At 37.3% G+C, this 17,435-nt stretch overlaps 1 protein-coding gene and 1 pseudogene across 6 annotated transcripts in view; both read left to right on the top strand.

Moving 5' to 3' along the window:
* The window catches only part of GABPB1 (GA binding protein transcription factor subunit beta 1), a 63,786-nt gene that overhangs the window by 11,189 nt on the left and 35,162 nt on the right, over window positions 1–17,435 (top strand). The window lies entirely within an intron of this gene.
* Window positions 6,753–7,905, top strand: LOC118003619 (annotated as a pseudogene).

The following is a 17,435-nucleotide window of genomic DNA, read 5'->3' as shown; positions in this document are numbered from 1 at the left end:
ATATCAAACCACAGTGTAAGACTTTATGACAATGTTCAAAATATATAAATTTCAAATAGACTGGGAGGAATATTTGCAACACATATAACAAATAAGAAATGTATGATGTACTTCTACAAAGAAACAGTGGCAGAAAAACAAGTGAAGTATACAAATAGGTAGTTTCAGGCAAGGAAACGTAAGTGGCCAACAAATATTTGACGTTATGCAATCTCATTAGTAATTTGAGAGATACATATTAAAGCAGAAAGTTAATAGAGGCAAAATTTTAAAAGCTTGCTAATATTAAAATTGGCTATATTATGAGGAAATAATAAACATTATAAACTGTTGTTGGGAGTATAAATTGTTTCGGGGGTGTAAATTGACATGGGCAGTTTGTTAGTATCTATTAATTTGAAATGGTATTCCCAGCAAATCTGCCCATTTTCTGCACTAAAGGAACACTAGTGTATGTACATAAGGAGGCACGTACAACTCTGTTAATTGCAGCATTTATGGTAGTAAAAAAACCTGGAAAGATAAGTAAAACTGGTCACAATACTAAAATGACCAAGTAGATTGGTATATTCATACTATGGAATAACATGTAATAATTCGAAGAAATGAATATGACATATCTTGAGTACTTAGAGCAGTATGTACAGTATGATACTATTTATATACATAAGGAAAAAAACCCAGAACAGTGCTGTGTTTTGGAGGGGCAGGTACACAAACATGCATGCAAATGCAAAGAATATGGTCTGGTAGGGTAATCCTGAACTGATAATAGTGCTCATTTCTTGGGTGGTGGATAGAGAATTGGGTTTTGGGAGCAGAGATAGGGATGATTAGAGGGAACTGGCTTTTTCAGTAATCTTTGGAATTTTAAAATTAGAATATAGTGTATATTTACAAATTCATTAAAATAATAATGACCAGTTGACAATAGGATGGACAATAGTTGGGGAAGGAAGGAAGCCAGGTAAGGAGGTACTTCATTAATATAGGCATGAAAATGCAGTGGCAAAGGCGGTGAGAAGAGGACTAATTTATAAATGGCATGAGGGTAGTTTCACAATATATATCAAAATTAGAATTGTATTTACTTTTGTCTCAGCAGTCCTTCAGGGAATTTATCCTACAGTTATATGAAACAAAATGATACATTTACACAGTTATTAGTTGCAGTGTTGTATATAATAGTGATAGTGTCCATCCATAATAAACTAAGACCTATCTACACAATAGCATACTAAGCAGCTATACAGAAAATTAGGAAGCTGTCTATGAACTAATAGGAAAGATCTCCAGGATGTGTTAAGAAAAGCAAATGGAGAACAGTGTATGTAGTAATGCTATCTTTTGGTAATAATAGAAATAGTGGAAGGTTACCCATGAAACTAGCAAAGGTGATTACTTGTGTCTGGGGGGAGTGGTAATAGTGTAAATGCTTCCACTGAGACTTTTCCGTGTATGCATTTCTGGGTTTGGATTTTTGAGCTATACAAAACTATTGCCTATTGAGAAAAAAGAATGTAAGATAAAAAGAGATGCGAAGTAGACCTTACAGTATTTGATGACCAACTGTATGTAAAGACAGGGAGAGGACAAAGTTAAGGATAGCTCTCAGGTTTCTAATTTGGGAGGTAAGAAGGGTGGTAGCAACATTAGGGAGGATAGGAGGAAGATTAAGTTTTGGCAGGTGCATGGGAAGTTCTGGACGTGCTAATTGATGAATCCTTAGCCCTGTTTAGTGTTTTTGTGTGTGTAGGTATATGTGTGTGTAATTTATGTGCTTTAGATATGGAACTTGAGCTTATTTTATTAATTAATTAATTAATTTATTTATAAAGATTTTGAGAGAGTTGGGGCGCCTGGGTGGCTCAGTCATTAAGCATCTGCTTTCGGCTCAGGTCATGATCCCAGGGTCCTGGGATCGAGCCCCGCATCGGGCTCCCTGCTCTGCAGGAAACCTGCTTCTCCCTCTTCTACTCCCCCTGCTTGTGTTCCCTCTCTTGCTGTGTCTCTCTCTGTCAAATAAATAAATAAAATCTTTAAAAAAAAAAAAAAAGATTTTGAGAGAGAGCATGAGTGAGGTGTAGGGGCAGAGGGAAAGGGAGAAGCAGACTCCCCCCTGAGCAGGGAGCCCAACATGGGGCTCAATCTCATGCGCATGGCACCCTGGAACTTGAGATTATTTTAAACGTGACTGTTAAATAGTCATCAATAGGGGTGCCTGGATGGCTCAGTTGGTTAAGTGTCTGCCTTCTGCTTGGGTCATGATCCTAGGGTCCTGGGATCGAGCCCCACGTTGGGCTCCCTGCTCAGTGGGGAGTCTGCTTCTCTGTCTCCCTCTGCCCCTCCTCCCCATGTGCGTGGTCTCCCTCTCTCAAATAAAAAATATAAAATAGTCATCAATAAATATTTTTTATTGATCACAGCCATTTATAGTCTAGGTTTTATGGAGAATAGCTTTGTAATGATGTCGTAATTTTACAGTTAAATAGGGACATTGGTATACACAGAATGTACATAGAGAAATAAAGAGTGTATATCTGATAAATACATAGCTTATGTGGGGATCAGGAACTTAATTTATTAGCATGGTTCCAATTTAATTACATCTTTTGGTACCTGAAATTCAAAGAAATAAAAATAGCTTTGTATAAGGATGTGATCTTTAGAGTAGCTGAGATTATATTGTAATATTTAAAACAATATTAAAACTGGCTTAGAGAAGTTTATAGTAGAGCATGAAAATTATTTTTTCATATATACTTGTCACTGTATATTATACAAGATAAGGAAGTTTAACCTAATGGAGGAGTCCCAGCATTCTGGGTGCTGCCTAAAACAAGCTCTTGCTATATAGTTTGGGATTTAAAATTTATTTGAATGAGTTTTATTTCAGAATCTGATTTTGAGGCCTTAATGTATCCATACAACTTTTACCTGATTTTTATTTGGTCTAGAGTAAAAAAAAAAAAAAAAAGAAAAAAGGAGGGGAGCACAGATAAAGCACATACATGCCAGGACTTGCAGGTGAATTTAGTAAATCTTTTCTAGGTTTATGTTAATAAGGATTTGAGTGTGGAATAGCAATAAAATAAAGCTGTTAAGTAATTCTTGCTGGAGATTTAAATTTTTAACCATTTCATATCTGAAGAAAAGACATTTTGCTGGCAGTAGCTTTCTTTTAAAAATTATAATAATGTTATATATATAATCCTGTAACAGTTGGAGATGGTCTTGCTTTAGTGAGGGTGAAACTGTTTTGTCACCTCCAACCTATGCTTACCCATTTACCCACTGTCTTTCTCAGTACTACAGTCCTCCAGTGCTTTGGGAAACATAATTTGAGAAATGCTGGTTTGGGGTGGGCTATAGTTTGGGCTTAGATAGATTTTTACCTCTTGTGTATCTTTGTTGTGTCCAGTTGAGTGAAAGTATGGTATATAAATTAACTTTAAGAAGCGTTAGTGGTTCTCAGTCAGGGATATTTTACCCCTAGGGGACATTCAGCAATATCTAGAGACATTTTTTTTTGATGTCATAAAATGGGGGACAGGATGGTGCCACTGGCATCTAATGGGTGGAGACCAGGGATGCTGCCAATATCCTACAATGCATAAAAAAATCTCCTATAACAAAGAATTGTCAGGCCCGATATGGCAGTAGTACTGAAGTAGAGAAATCTTTAGTTTGCTGAATACCAACTATGTGTGCAACACTGTTATAATAAAGTACTTATGGGTGTGAATGGCACTAAAAGAAAACCTTGTCCATACCTATAAGAAACTTATAATCTAGCTAAGGCATCTCAAACTTATGTCTGTGACTAAACTCTTTACACCTGACCTACCATATCCCACTTTGCCATCTTAATTTTGGCACTTTTCACCAAGTTATTCAGGCCAAAAACCTGGATGTCATTTCTGACTCCTCTTTTTCTTGTACCCTGATATCTAATACATGAGGAAGTTCTGTTAGCTCAACTTCAAAATAGATGTTACATCTGGGTAATGGTGGGCTAGAGTATTGAGACCAGTCTCTTTTTGAAAAGAATTGCAAATTCTGGATAAGATCTATAAACACCACCTTAAGAGTTTTGAAGAACTGGAAAGATAAGGGAATCTGGTAAGCCAAATTCTGGAAGAAAGCCTAAGCCAAGAGAGGTTAGCAGAATATCTGGAGAACTGAAGCCACTGTTGGCCTGAGTATGTTTGCAGATTTTAAGAAATTTAGGTTTCTTTTCATTATACTTGTGGGGAAAGGTGGACAGAAACCAAGATTCAAAGTCTACCCAACATGTGGACATGTGTCCTTACCTGTGGGAGAAGGATAAATCAGAGCTAATCCCTGTTCCCCTTTCATTGCTTACTTTCCAGCCAAATATCAAGGGACTTCAAGGCAAGTCATCTTGGCACTGAGCAGAGCAGGAAAAAAAAGAGAAAAGAAATAAGTCTCTATAAAGTTGTGGCCATAGCCTAGCAAGGTAAGGGAAATTTAAACCATGACTTAATTTAGGGCAGTCCCTGATTTGTCGTGTCCCCTAGGTGCTTGGCAGAAGCAAATGAAAATGTTCCCTGGAAGAACACTTCTTCATTTTAGATGTCCCTACAAATAATTTTTTTAAGGACACTGACCACCACATAGTCAAAGATAAGCTGGCATACAAGGAGACAAAGGAAACATGAACAGAAACAACAGCAGAAACAGATATTCATAGGCATCATATATTAGAATTAAAAGATACATGATAAAACAACCATGCTTACTGTATTCACAGAAATAAATGGCAAATTCGAAGACAGGAAACATGAAACTACAAAATAAAAAAGTGGCATCATAGATTTGAAAATACCAAACCCAACTGCGGGAAATAAAAAAATATGATAACTGGATTAAAAACTTAACAATGCAATTTACAGCAGATTGCACATCAGAAGAATTATTGAACTGGAATATAGATCAGACAGAATTATCCAGGATGTAATTCAGAGGCAAAAAGATAGAAAATATAAGTGACAGTGTAAGAGATATGGAGGATAGAGTAAGAATGTCTTAATTGGAATTCCAGAAGAAGAGGAGAGAGAAAAGGGGCATTTAAAGACATGATGGCTGATATTTTCCAGAACCAACAAAAGATATCAAACCAGGATACAAGAATTCTGTATTCATAAATCCATACCTAGACACATCATGAAGAAATTGCAAAAAACAGTGACATAGAGAAAAATCTTAAAAGTATCTGGAGAAAAAGAAGATAACCACCAAAGGAGTGAGAATTAGACAAATGTGGTGACTTTTCAGTAGGAGCAATGGAAGTCAAAAGATAGTAAAAATGATGCCTGCAATATGAAATGAAAAAAACCTTGCCAACCTAGAATTTTATATCCAGTGAAAATATCTTTTTAAAATGATGGTGAAATAAAGATATTTTGGAGAAAAACAGTTGTCACCAGCATCTCACTCGTTAAAGATAATTTAAACCAACACTGTTCAGTAGAAGTTTCTGTGATGATGGAAGTTCCTTTATCTGTGCTGTCCAGTATTGTAATCATAAGCCACATAGGGCTGTTGAGCAGTTGAAATGCGGCTAGTGTGATTGAGATACTGAAGTTTTAATTAAATTTAAATAACCACATGCACCGAATTAGTGCAGTTCTGTAGGATATACTTTGGGAAGAATGAAATTGATTACCACATGGAAGGAAAGAAATGTATGAAGGGCTGAAAAGTAAAGAAAGTAATACATATTTGTGGAGAATGAAAGTGAATCTTGACTGCATATAATAGTAAGACTCTCTAATGGATTAAAAGACAAGGCAATAGCAGAAGAGGAATAAGTGGGGGTCTAGGTTTTAAGGTCTTTGTATTGTCTAGAAGGAGGGTAAGTTTAAAAAAATCCTTTGTAGGGCGCCTGGGTGGCTCAGTTGTTGGACGTCTGCCTTCGGCTCAGGTCATGATCTCAGGGTCCTGGGATCGAGCCCCACATTGGGCTCCTTGCTCGGTGGGAAGCCTGCTTCTCCTTTTCCCACTCCCCCTGCTTGTGTTCCCTCTCTCGCTGTCTCTCTCTCTGTCAAATAAATAAAATCTTTAAAAAAAATTAAATAAAAAAACCCTCTGTATGGAAAACTTTAAATATGTAAAAGCAAAGAAGAGTGTAATGAACTCCCCTGTATTCATTACCCGGTTTCAACAATGATCAACTCAAGACTACAGTGGTTTCTTACATATTCCTCATTATTTTAAAACAGATCTCAAGTATCAATTATTTAATCCATAAATATATTGTTTTTATCTCTAAAAATATATAAACTTAAACTATAATTATTATATCCAGAAAAAAATAAACATAATTCCTTAATATCACTACATATTTAGGCAGCATTCACTTTCCTTAATTATCTGCAAAATGACTTTTTTTTTTTTAAATAAATGCAACATACACCTTTATTGAAATGTCTTATGGAACCAAAAAAGGGAAGTACTGAACATCTAACAGCTGGGAACTTTCTCAAGTATTTCCTTAACTATCCAAAATGTTTTTTTTTTTTTATTATGTTAATCACCATGTATTACATCATTAGTTTTTGATGTCAAAATTTTTTTTTTAACATTTATTATTTTTTTTAAGGCAGTTTTAGGTTCACAGCAAACTTGAGGGGAAAGCACAGAGATTTCCCATACACCATCTGCCCCCATACATGCATAACCTCTCCCATGATGCTTTTCTTTGGAATTCTCTCTCCTCTTCTTCTGGAATTCCAATTAAGACATTCTTACTCATATCCTCCACCAGAGTGGTACATTTGTTACAATTGATGAACCTACACTGGCACATTGTAATCACCCAAAGTCTGTAGTTTACAGTATGATTCATTATTGGTGTACATTCTCTGAGTTTGGGCAAATACATGATGACATGTGTCCATCATTATGGTATCATACCAAATATTTTCACTGCCCTAAAGAAAGTTTTAAAAAAATTTACACTTAGTTTCTTCAAATTGGAATCCAAACAGGGTCCACACATTGTCATTGGTTGATGCTTGCTTAGTCTTTTAAAACAAGATTTTCATTAACTTTGGACTTTAATGCATGGTGTAATTTCTAGAGAACATCTACAAGAACAAAAATAGAGAATATAACTTCCAAATCAGTAAAAGAAATAGATAAAATGTTAAAAAAGAATCAGTCCAAAAGAAGGCAAGAGAGAAAAGAACCTGAACAGGTAACGAATAGAGAGCACAAAATTAGATGCTAGATTTAAGCTTAGATATATAATAATTAAAGATAAAAAGTCTAAATGATTACATAGGTATCATCCTAGTCTAAGGCACTATCAGCTCTTGCCTGGAATAATTTCCCAACTAGTATTCCTGCCTCGATTCTTGCTTTCCTCTATGGACTACCTATATAAAACAGGAGTAGTTTTTAAAAAATATAAATCAGATCTTTCTACCATCTGTCCATAATGGTGCACATGAATGTCCTGGCAGATTCTCTCAAGAGCATTAACAATGCCAAAAAGAGAGGCAAACACCAGGTTCTTATTAGGCCATGCCCCCAAGTCATGTCCGGTTTCTAACTGTGATGATGAAGCATGGTTACATGGGCGAATTTGAAATCATTGATGATGACAGAGCTGGGAAAATTGTTGTGAGCCTCATGGGTGGGTTAAACAAGGTTGGAGTGATCAGCCCCAGATTTGATGTGCAACTCAAAGATCTAGAAAAATGACAGAATAATCTGCTCCCATCCTGCCAGTGTGGTTTCATTGTACTAAGCTGGCATCATGGACCACAAAGAAGCAAGACAAAAACATGCAGGTCGGAAAATCCTGGGATTCTTTTTCTAGGGATGTAATACATATGTGCAAATAAAATGCCTCAATGGACAAAATATACATACACACACACATATGTATATAACATATAAATCATATCACAACACTCTCCTGTTTAAAATGTTCCAGCAACTTCCTAGTAAGTGAAATCCATACTTCTTACTAGTGCCAAAAGCCCTATGTAATGTGATTGCATATCCTGCTCTCCTTTTTCCCTCTAGCCCAGGGCCTTATACTTGCTGTTCCATCTCCCTGGATCACCAGGAACAGTCAGAATTCTTAGTTCTTAAAAAAAAGGGGGGGGGTGCTTAATTCTAAAAACTGGGAACCACGTCTGGTTAATTTAGCAGAAAAGGAATTGTCACAGAAGAAACCACTACCACTACTGTCATTGGAATCTGCTTCCACTCTTGCCATAATGGATTCTGTATACTTCCTGCTTTTTTATGCAGTATCTTCTAAGTTAAAGTCCATCATGGATGCTTTGTTGGAAGGAGGTCATAAGACTGTACCCTAGCTGCATGGGAGGCTGGGAAAGCAAATACTTAGCTTCATTAGTAGGTGGAGGTTCTGGTTTCTCTCAGGACTCATCAGAGGGGAATTCCTTGGGCATATGAAGATGTTCTGATGCTGAGCAGCCAAAAGAGTGACCTGTCCTTCATGATGCTTTTCTTTGGAATCCTACCTTGCTCTCCTTTCTCTCTTAATTCACGTTTCTACTCAAATGTCTCTCCTCAAAGAGGCCTTTCCCTAGACTTTGTCTAAAATGGCAATTCCCCATCTCTAATCCAGTATTCTCTTTTATTAACCTGCCTTACATTTTCTTCATAGCATTTATCCTTACCAGTACTACTATTATTGATTGATTGATTGATTGATTGCTATGCTCCCCCCAAGAACACAAGCTCTGTGAGGGTAGGGACTTCTTTTTGTTCACTTTCTGTTGGCACATATATGCTCAGTAAACATTTGTTTAATGAATGAAGGGGAAACATAGATTATGGTATAAATCCCTGAGAAAATTTAAAGGGAAGCATTATAGAGGAATTAGCTCATTTAAGGAAGGCTTATTGGAGAAGAGTAATTTTTGAAATGGGCTTTGATTAAAGTATCAGATTTGGAGAGAAGATATGTAGCCATCTAAACTGGGCAAATAGTACGAGGGAAGAAGGTATTGGGTCTGGAATAAGGTGAGCACATATCGAATAAGGAAGAATTGTTTAAAATCTGATGGCTGGGGCGCCTGGGTGGCTCAGTCGTTAAATGTCTGCCTTTGGCTCAGTTCATGATCCCAGGGTCCTGGGAACGAGCCCCGCATCGGGCTCCCTGCTCGGCGGGAAGCCTGCTTCTCCCTCTCTGACTCCCCCTGCTTGTGTTCCCTCTCTCGCTGTGTCTCTCTCTGTCAAATGGATAAATAAAATCTTAAAAATAATAATAATAAAATAAAATCTGATGGCTGTTGGGTCCTTTATGAAGTGGGAGTTGAGAAAAATGAAAAATGGATGAGGTGAAGGTGCAAGGTTGGAGCAGTTGATAGAGGACCTTGAACTGTAAGGTGGCCTTTGACTTGATTGCTAGAGAGTAAAAGATTACTAGTGTTGTTTTTTTTTTTTTTTTTTTTAATTAAAAATAGACTGGTATTTTCTCATAGTACTCTACAGGTATAAACAGAATGAGGTAAATCTCTATGGAGAATTTTCCAGGATATATATTAAATGGAAAAAAAAAGTACAGAACAGTGTATGTAGTATGCTCTTTTGGTGTAAGAAGTGTGTGCATGGGAGTAAGAATACATACACCAATTTGTTTCTGTTGCAGAAAGAAAAACTGAGAAAGACAGACCAGAAACTAATAAAATGGTTACCTTGTGGTGGGGGGAGAGGGTGAGTAGGAAAGGTGTGAAGGAAACAGGAATGGGAGTGAGATTTCTGAGTTTATTTAGTTTTGACTTTTGAATTATGTAAATATTTCACACATCAAAAATTGTAATTAAATGAAAATAAAAATCTCTAAAATTGAGAACAAACAAATGATCCTATGTGTATATCAAAATAGTTACTTAAATACGTGGAGGAAAACACAATTTCAAGTGACTTTTGAGCTCAATATCAAATGGTATATATGCTAAGGACAAAAAGAACTAAAAGAAATCTTAAACTTCATTCGTTTTATTGCTAGTTGTAATATTGGTATTTTTATTTTGATATCATTTGGTACCTGTTGTTGGTTAAAGCCAGTAAGTTTTTATGCTTATATGTTAGAAACCAATAGAAATACAAGTATAAAATCAAAGAAGCTAAGCAAAAAGAATATTTATAATGATGAACTTGAATTATAGATGTCAGTTTGAATTCAGGATTTAATATATATATTAATTCCATCCATATATATATATTTCCTTCTTAGCTCTGTACACTGAAAGGATCTAGAAACAGTATGTTACTTTGGTAGATGTATTTGTATTACCCCAATTTTGGTCTTTCGGTACTTTCATTTAGAATCCAGGGCTCCTTGAAGAAATGACTGATTGCAGGACTGGGGCAGGGAACATACCTAGTGAACCTGGAACATCTTGTGTCAGAAGCAAGAAAGCTTTCACAGACCCAACTAAAGCCTACCTGAAGAGGCTCTTGTTGGCCGAAATTGGGACAGTTTGAACATAAAGGAGAATAAGGAGAGCAATTTGAAACCATATATAACAACAATAAAAAAAAACAGACAAATGGAGATGGCTGTTAACACCTATCCTTTACTCTGAAAATTGGTAATTTAACATTTGAACTGCTTTTTTAGTAGAAATGTATTACAGTTAGTGAGGAATGCCAGATAATAAATATAGAAAGAATTATAGAATTAGAAAGTCACAATTTGTTACATCCTTTTATGAAATATTTGACTTGGGCCAGGATCATTAATGGATGCTAAAATTGTTAGGCAAAAGGTTCATTGGGAATTGGATATTTGCATGGTGCCAAAGTACTCCACAGAGTACTAGTTGGTCTCAGAACAATAAAACTTTACAGTGGAAGGATCAGGCTATTACCAGCCTAGTTATTAATCCTAGTATCACTAAAAATGAACCAAAAAAAAATACGTGCTTCCTGATGTGATTCAGTATCAAGTATAGTGCATCAACTGAAGGTTTTTTGTGCCAAATTTAAAATCTGAATTTAATCAAACTTTTCAGACTGACTTTCAGTTTATAAGAGATATGGGAGATGAAAGAAATTAAGTACTACCTTGGATGAAGCAATCAGAAAAATACAGAATGTGAGATACAGATGAACTGGCCATTTAATGTCATGGGAAAGGAAAACAAGGGTGGGGTGTGGGGGGAAGGGAAGCTGTCCTAGAATATAATTAATCTAGAGATATAACAACCAAATGCAGCATGTGCCAGCTGTAAAGTACATTTTTTTTTAGAAAGGAGTAGGATGAAGCAAGATGGCCAACTTTTAATTTAGAATGTGGGTGATGGGAATATGGGTGTGTGTGTTTGTGTATACACACATATATTCATTTATATGCATACACATACACTTTTCTATATTTGAAAGATTTTATAATAAAAACTTAATATTTTTCTGTTGATGGACACTTAGGGTTCTTCTTTTTTTTTCTATTACAAATAATGTTTCTGTAAACGTTTCTATATGTGTTTCCTCTCTTTGTGTAAGTGTGTGTTAAGGAGATACGGCAGCTTCCTAGTAGTGGAATTCCTGGATCAAAGGGTAGGCATACTTCAGCTCTACTAGATACTGATAAATTGTTCTTCAAGTGGTTGTACTGAGGAGGATTTTAGAAAAGGGAATTATGAGATATATGTCTTCTCTACTAGGTGATGAATTCTTTGAGGGTAGGGACCATGTAGAGATTCATACAGAAATGTTTGAGTTGAATGAAAGTGTATTGTAGTGGGATTGCCTGGCAGTGGGATGGAGGAATTAGAGTTAGGTCAGCCAAAAGGCTATTGTGATGTTTAAAGTATGAGGCAATGAATGTGTAAGACTAGAGGTAGTGGAGAGGAAGGGATGAATATGAGAAGGTTTGGAGAGAAAGGATCAAAGTGTATGTGTTCTTATTGTTGGGGAGGATATTGATGATTCACTGTTATGGCTTATAACACCCTGTAGTTTGTTGGCTTCATTTTATAGTAAGTAAGTAAGTTATGCTTCCCTATTAATTCAAAACCATCTACTGGCCTAGTTCCAGCAGAGTTCTAGCCTTGTCTTCATCTTCTGCTTGTATTGTTTTTAAGCCTCAGTCTCTTCCTGGGATAAATCTGTGTGATTAGAAGAGAATAGTCGTTGACTGGGGTAAAGGTGCAGTGGGTTGCAAAGAAGAGAAGAATTTATGTAGTAGTATGGGTAGGATTTATGGGTAACTTCATCACCAAGTGAGTTTTTGAAGTCTTCCAAGAACAAAAGATACCTTCCTATAGTTTTTAAAGGGAAAGTCTATCTAGTGTTATAACAGGGATAATTCATCAGATGCAGTTTTTCTTAGAGAATGTCCGATATCTCATTTTCAAATGTTGCAACTTTTTGTAAATTCTAAAGTTGGTGCCTTCAAGAAGTTTTTGTTTAATTTTTAAAGATTTTATTTATTTATTTGACAGAGAGAGAGCACAAGCAGGGGGAGTGGCAGGCAGAGGGAGAGGGAGAAGCAGGCTTCCTGCCGAGCAGGGAGCCCTATGTGGGGCTTGATCCCAGGATGCTGGGACCATGACCCGAGCTGAAGGCAGATGCTTAACCGACTGAGCCACCCAGGTGCCCCAAGAAGTTTTGATTAATGGTTCTCGAATAGCTCTGTCCAACAGAAATATAATGTGAGCTGCATATTTAAAGTTTTATAGTAGCCACACTTAAAAAAATTAATTTTAATAACATTTAAGCCCATATATCCAAAATACTACCATTTTAACATGTAATTGATATCAAAGTTGTTAATGAGATACTTTACATTCTTTTTTGATACTGGTGTGTTACACTTAAAGCATGGCTCCATTTGGACTGGCCACATTTCAGTGCCTAATAGCATAGTGCCTGGTAGCTGGTGGCTACTGTATTGGACAGCTTAGTTCTAGAACATACTCAGTTGAAACCTTTGAATTCAGTTTGGTACTGATTTGACCCACAGTCACTGAGGGTGGCCATGAGCTGATCTTGCTTCATAGACCTGTTGCTGCTTATTAGATAAATTCTGGCTTCCTGTCCACATTTTTTATACTAACGTGCATGTGCAAAAGTGATTTTGAGGGTCCCAGACAAAGCCATTATCCAGATTTACTGATTATGTTCACAATTTTCCCTTTTGCCTCAGAAAACATAGAACTGACCTCAGATTTTTTTTGGATCAACTCTGTCAATTTGAGTTGCTGCCAATAAAAAGAATATTCAGGCAAGTTCCAATCTCATTCATTTGTAAGGCCTTTAGTTACAACAAGGCTGCTAGGAATTCAGCGAGCATTTTATTAATTGTGACATTTCCTAGAATTTGTGAGGCTGTCAGCTTAATTTTCATTTAAAAAGTCAAATGTTAGATGACTGGTGATTATCCCAAGTATTTCTGGAGTTTCTGCTGTGTGTCTAGTGTTTATTTATTCAGTCAGTGTTTGTTGAGCCATTTACCAGGTCCCATAGTTCAGGCACAGTGACAACATGTAGCCAAGTAAACAGGCACATGTAGTGTGGTCTGATAAGTGCCAAGGTAGAGAGAAACTTAAGATGCTAGAAGAACACACAGGAAGGACACTTCATTTAATTTGGGGGTGTGGGGATCAGGGAAGGCTTCTCTGAGGAGATAAGCTGAACTCTGAAGGGCAGGTAGGAATAAATATGGCAAAAGTGGGCATGGAGAGCAGAACATTCTTCCCGGCAGAGGGAATGTTTTGTATAGATGCCCAAAGGTGAGAAAAAGGGCTGAGTATGGCACATTGTCTGGAGTATAGAGTTTAGTGTGAGAGGTGGTGAGTGGTATAAATGGGGAGACGGTAACAGATGCCAAATGTGAAAGGCCTTGAATCTAATGGCAAAGAGTTTGACTTTATCCGAGGTAACTGACAAGGGGCATGATTTCTGTTTAAGAATGACTAAGAATTTAGTAGTAGAATGGAGAATAGATTAGAGGAAGGCAAGACAGGCACAGATACTAGTTTAGAGGTGCTCTAGGAGAGAAAGGATGGAGGCATGAACAAAGTTTGTGGCAGAGAAGAAAAGACTGTCAGCATTTATTTATTTATTTAAAAGATTTTATTTATTTATTCATGAGAGACAGAGAGGCAGAGGCAGAGGCAGAAGCAGGATCCCCGTGGAGCAGGGAGTCCAACACAAGGCTGGATCCCAGCACTCCAGGATCATGACCTGAGCTGAAGGCAGAGCCTTAACCGATTGAGCCACCCAGGTGCCCCTATTTATTTATTTTTGAGAGACAGAGAGAGAGAGGGAGGGGGAGAGAGAGTGAGGGAGGGGGGGAGAGAGAGAGAGAGTTCGAGCGTGCACAAGCAGTGGGGGAGGGGCAGTGGGCGAGGGAGAAGCAGACTCCCTGTTGAGCAGGGAGCTCGATGCAGAGCTTGATGCGGGGCTTGATCTCAGGACCTTGGGATCATGACCTGAGCCGAAGGTAGACACTTAACCGACTGAGCCACCTAGGCGCCCCCAACATATATTTATTGAAGACCTACTCTCTATCACTGGAAAGAGGTAGAAGGATTTAAGAGACATTTAGGAGGTAAAAGTGATAGGTCTTGACTGATTGGAATCGAGGTGGGTGGAAGAAGGGGTCCAGGATGATTCCAAAGTTTCTGAACTATGGAACAAGCCACTACTTGGACAATTTGACTTTTGAAGTGCCTTGGCATCTACTGATGGAGGTATCTATGCAGTTGAATATTAGGGTCTAGTGCTTAGAGGGAGGCCTGGACTGAGATAGATTTGGAAGTCATCAGGTAATCATGGCTAAGAAAGATAAACTTGCTAGAAGAGAGAATGTAGGGAAAGAAAAAGAGGGCTGAAAGATGAAACACTGAGGGACTGCCAGTATTTAAGGGGAAGAGAAAAGGGATCCAGTTGAAAGACACATAAGCTACCATTCTTGCCTCCAAGCATTTTATAATTTAAGTAGGACACATAAATATGAATCATTTGGTGACCATTACAAATCAGAGTCTAATTTGGTGCCAAGTTTCATTGTACCACCTCTTGTATTTTATGTGAAATGAAGTTAGGTATGTAGAGATAGTGGTTAGTGTTTAGGCCAGGGAGCAGCATTGGTAGTGCATGCATTCAGTGGGGACATCTAGCCACTAGGAGGACTCAGACCATGGGGTATAGCATAGTGATTGTGACTTTGGACCCTGGAGCCAGACAGCCTTGGTTCAGATCTCCACTAGCAGTATGACCTTGGGCAGTGTAACCTTCTGTGCCTCAGTTTTCTCAACTGTACAATGATGATGATAATAATTCTGCCTTGATGGTGTTGTGAGATTGAATGAGTTAGTATGTGGAGATTCTTAGACTGTATCTGGCACAGTCTTTCTCTTGTTCTTTGCTGTCTCTCTGTGTACATACATACATACATACATACATACACACACACACACACAGCTATGTTATACCCACTATTGTGTATTGTAGTGTTATATAAATGTTAGGAATTATCATAATTTAATAATTGGTGAGTCAAATGAGGGCTCATGTTTTGGACAGGATAGGTAGGACCCAGAGAAGGAAAAGTTTCCCAGAGAAGGAATGTTCCCTCTATGATAAACTTAATGTGAAAGCAGATGGTTTTAAGCAGGCTTCCACTGGTAAAGTGGGTGAAAAGGTGATACGAGAATCCCCATTCCCCCGATTCCCAGTTGGAGGCAAAGAATGTCCTTTTAATAGAAAGCTTTAAAGATGTTAAAACAGTTGTGTGTGGTACTCTCCCTGTGTGGTAGTGGGATTTCCTCAGGTCACGTTTTCTTAAAGTTATTTGAAAGGAAGTGTTTCATCAGCTTTGTGTGTGAGTTCACTGGATCCTTGGCCGTGACTTTGGGAAGATCTAGATCTGGAATCAAGGTTCTGGCTTTGGGGATTGGGGACCTTGTGGAGAAGCAGTCATTGTATATCGATGGTGGGAGTGTAAATTGGTATAATCTTTTGGTAGATAATTTGGTAGTATCTGTCACAATTAAACTGTGATTTTAAAAATCTAGCAATTACACTTCTTAGAATAATTTTCGTAAAAGTGCTAACCCAAGTGTATAGGTGTGTTGCAGCACTATTTGTAAAGATAAAGATAAAGGGATTGAATAATTAATGTACTCATACTCCATATGTTTCCTGTTTCTATAGTGTAGTAGTTTCCTATTTGCTGTAACAAATTGCCACAGATTTAGTGCCTTAAAACAACACAAATTTATTATTTTACAGTTATGGAGGTCAGAAAACTCAAAATCAAGATTTTAGCAGGGTTGTATTCCTTTTGGAGGTTCCAGGGAAGAATCTGTTTTCTTTCCTTTTCTAGTTTTTCAAGGTTGCCTGCATTTCTTGGCTGGTGCAGTACCCACTCCCCTAGCCCCCACCTTCAAGCTAGCAACTATAGGAACTTCAAATCTCTCTCTCTCTCCCTCCTCTGATCTCTGCCTCCTTCTCTCTGACCCTCACCCTCCTACATCTTCCTTATAAGGACCCTTGTGATTACATTAGGCCCATCTAGATTATCCAGGATCTTCCTATCTCAGGATCCTTAATTTAATCACACCTGGAAAGCCTTTTTGCCACATAAGCTACCATTCACAGATTCTGGGAATTAAGATCTAGACATCTTTGGGGGGCCATTATTCAGCCTACCATAGTTCATGATACTGTGTAGGTAGTAAAAAGTATGTTTTTACGTGTGTGCTTAGAAAGATGTCACTGATAAAACAAGGGGATCCCTGTTAAGTGAAAAGAAGCAAGTTGCAAAACTATTATAATATGATCCCTTCTTGTGTTTTTTATTTATTTGAAAAGAAGCATTGTGCCTGTGTGTATTTCTATAGGCATAGAAAAGATCTAGAAGGCTACACACTAAACATTTAAATAGTGGTTATTTCTGGGGAGTAAGACTATCAGGAAGTGTAGGGATGACTTTGAATGATACATTTTTTATATAATGTGAACATGTATTTGTTTATTGTAATTTTATTTTTATGAAAGTATACATGTACAAAATTGAAAAGTAAAAATACAAGGTTTATGGTAAAAACAACAACCCTGGAGTCCCTTATGTTATTCCTTCCCACCCCAGAGCCTTCTTTTCCAGAGGCATCCATTCTCTTTTTGCTCTATTTTTCCCTAGTACTTCCCTCCATATTTCTAAATAACAAGCTTATGCTATTTATTGATTTTTCTGTATTAGATATCTTTGACTTCCCACTTATGAAGATGAAGCTTTGGCCATCTTAAACCAAACCACCTCTAAGCATATTTTCCCGTACTCTTTATCTTTTTTTATTTTTTATTTTTTTAAAGATTTATTCATTCTATTTATTTATTTTAAAAGATTTTATTTATTTATTTGACAGAGAGGGATACAGCGAGAGAGGGAGTACAAGCAGGGGGAGTGGGAGAGG

This window comes from Mirounga leonina, unplaced genomic scaffold (assembly GCF_011800145.1).
Source record: "Mirounga leonina isolate KUSES-001 unplaced genomic scaffold, KU_Mleo_1.0 Mir_91, whole genome shotgun sequence".
NCBI lineage: Eukaryota > Metazoa > Chordata > Mammalia > Carnivora > Phocidae > Mirounga > Mirounga leonina.
The sequence above is the reverse complement of the archived record's forward strand: the minus strand, read 5'-3'. Positions and strand labels throughout refer to the sequence as shown.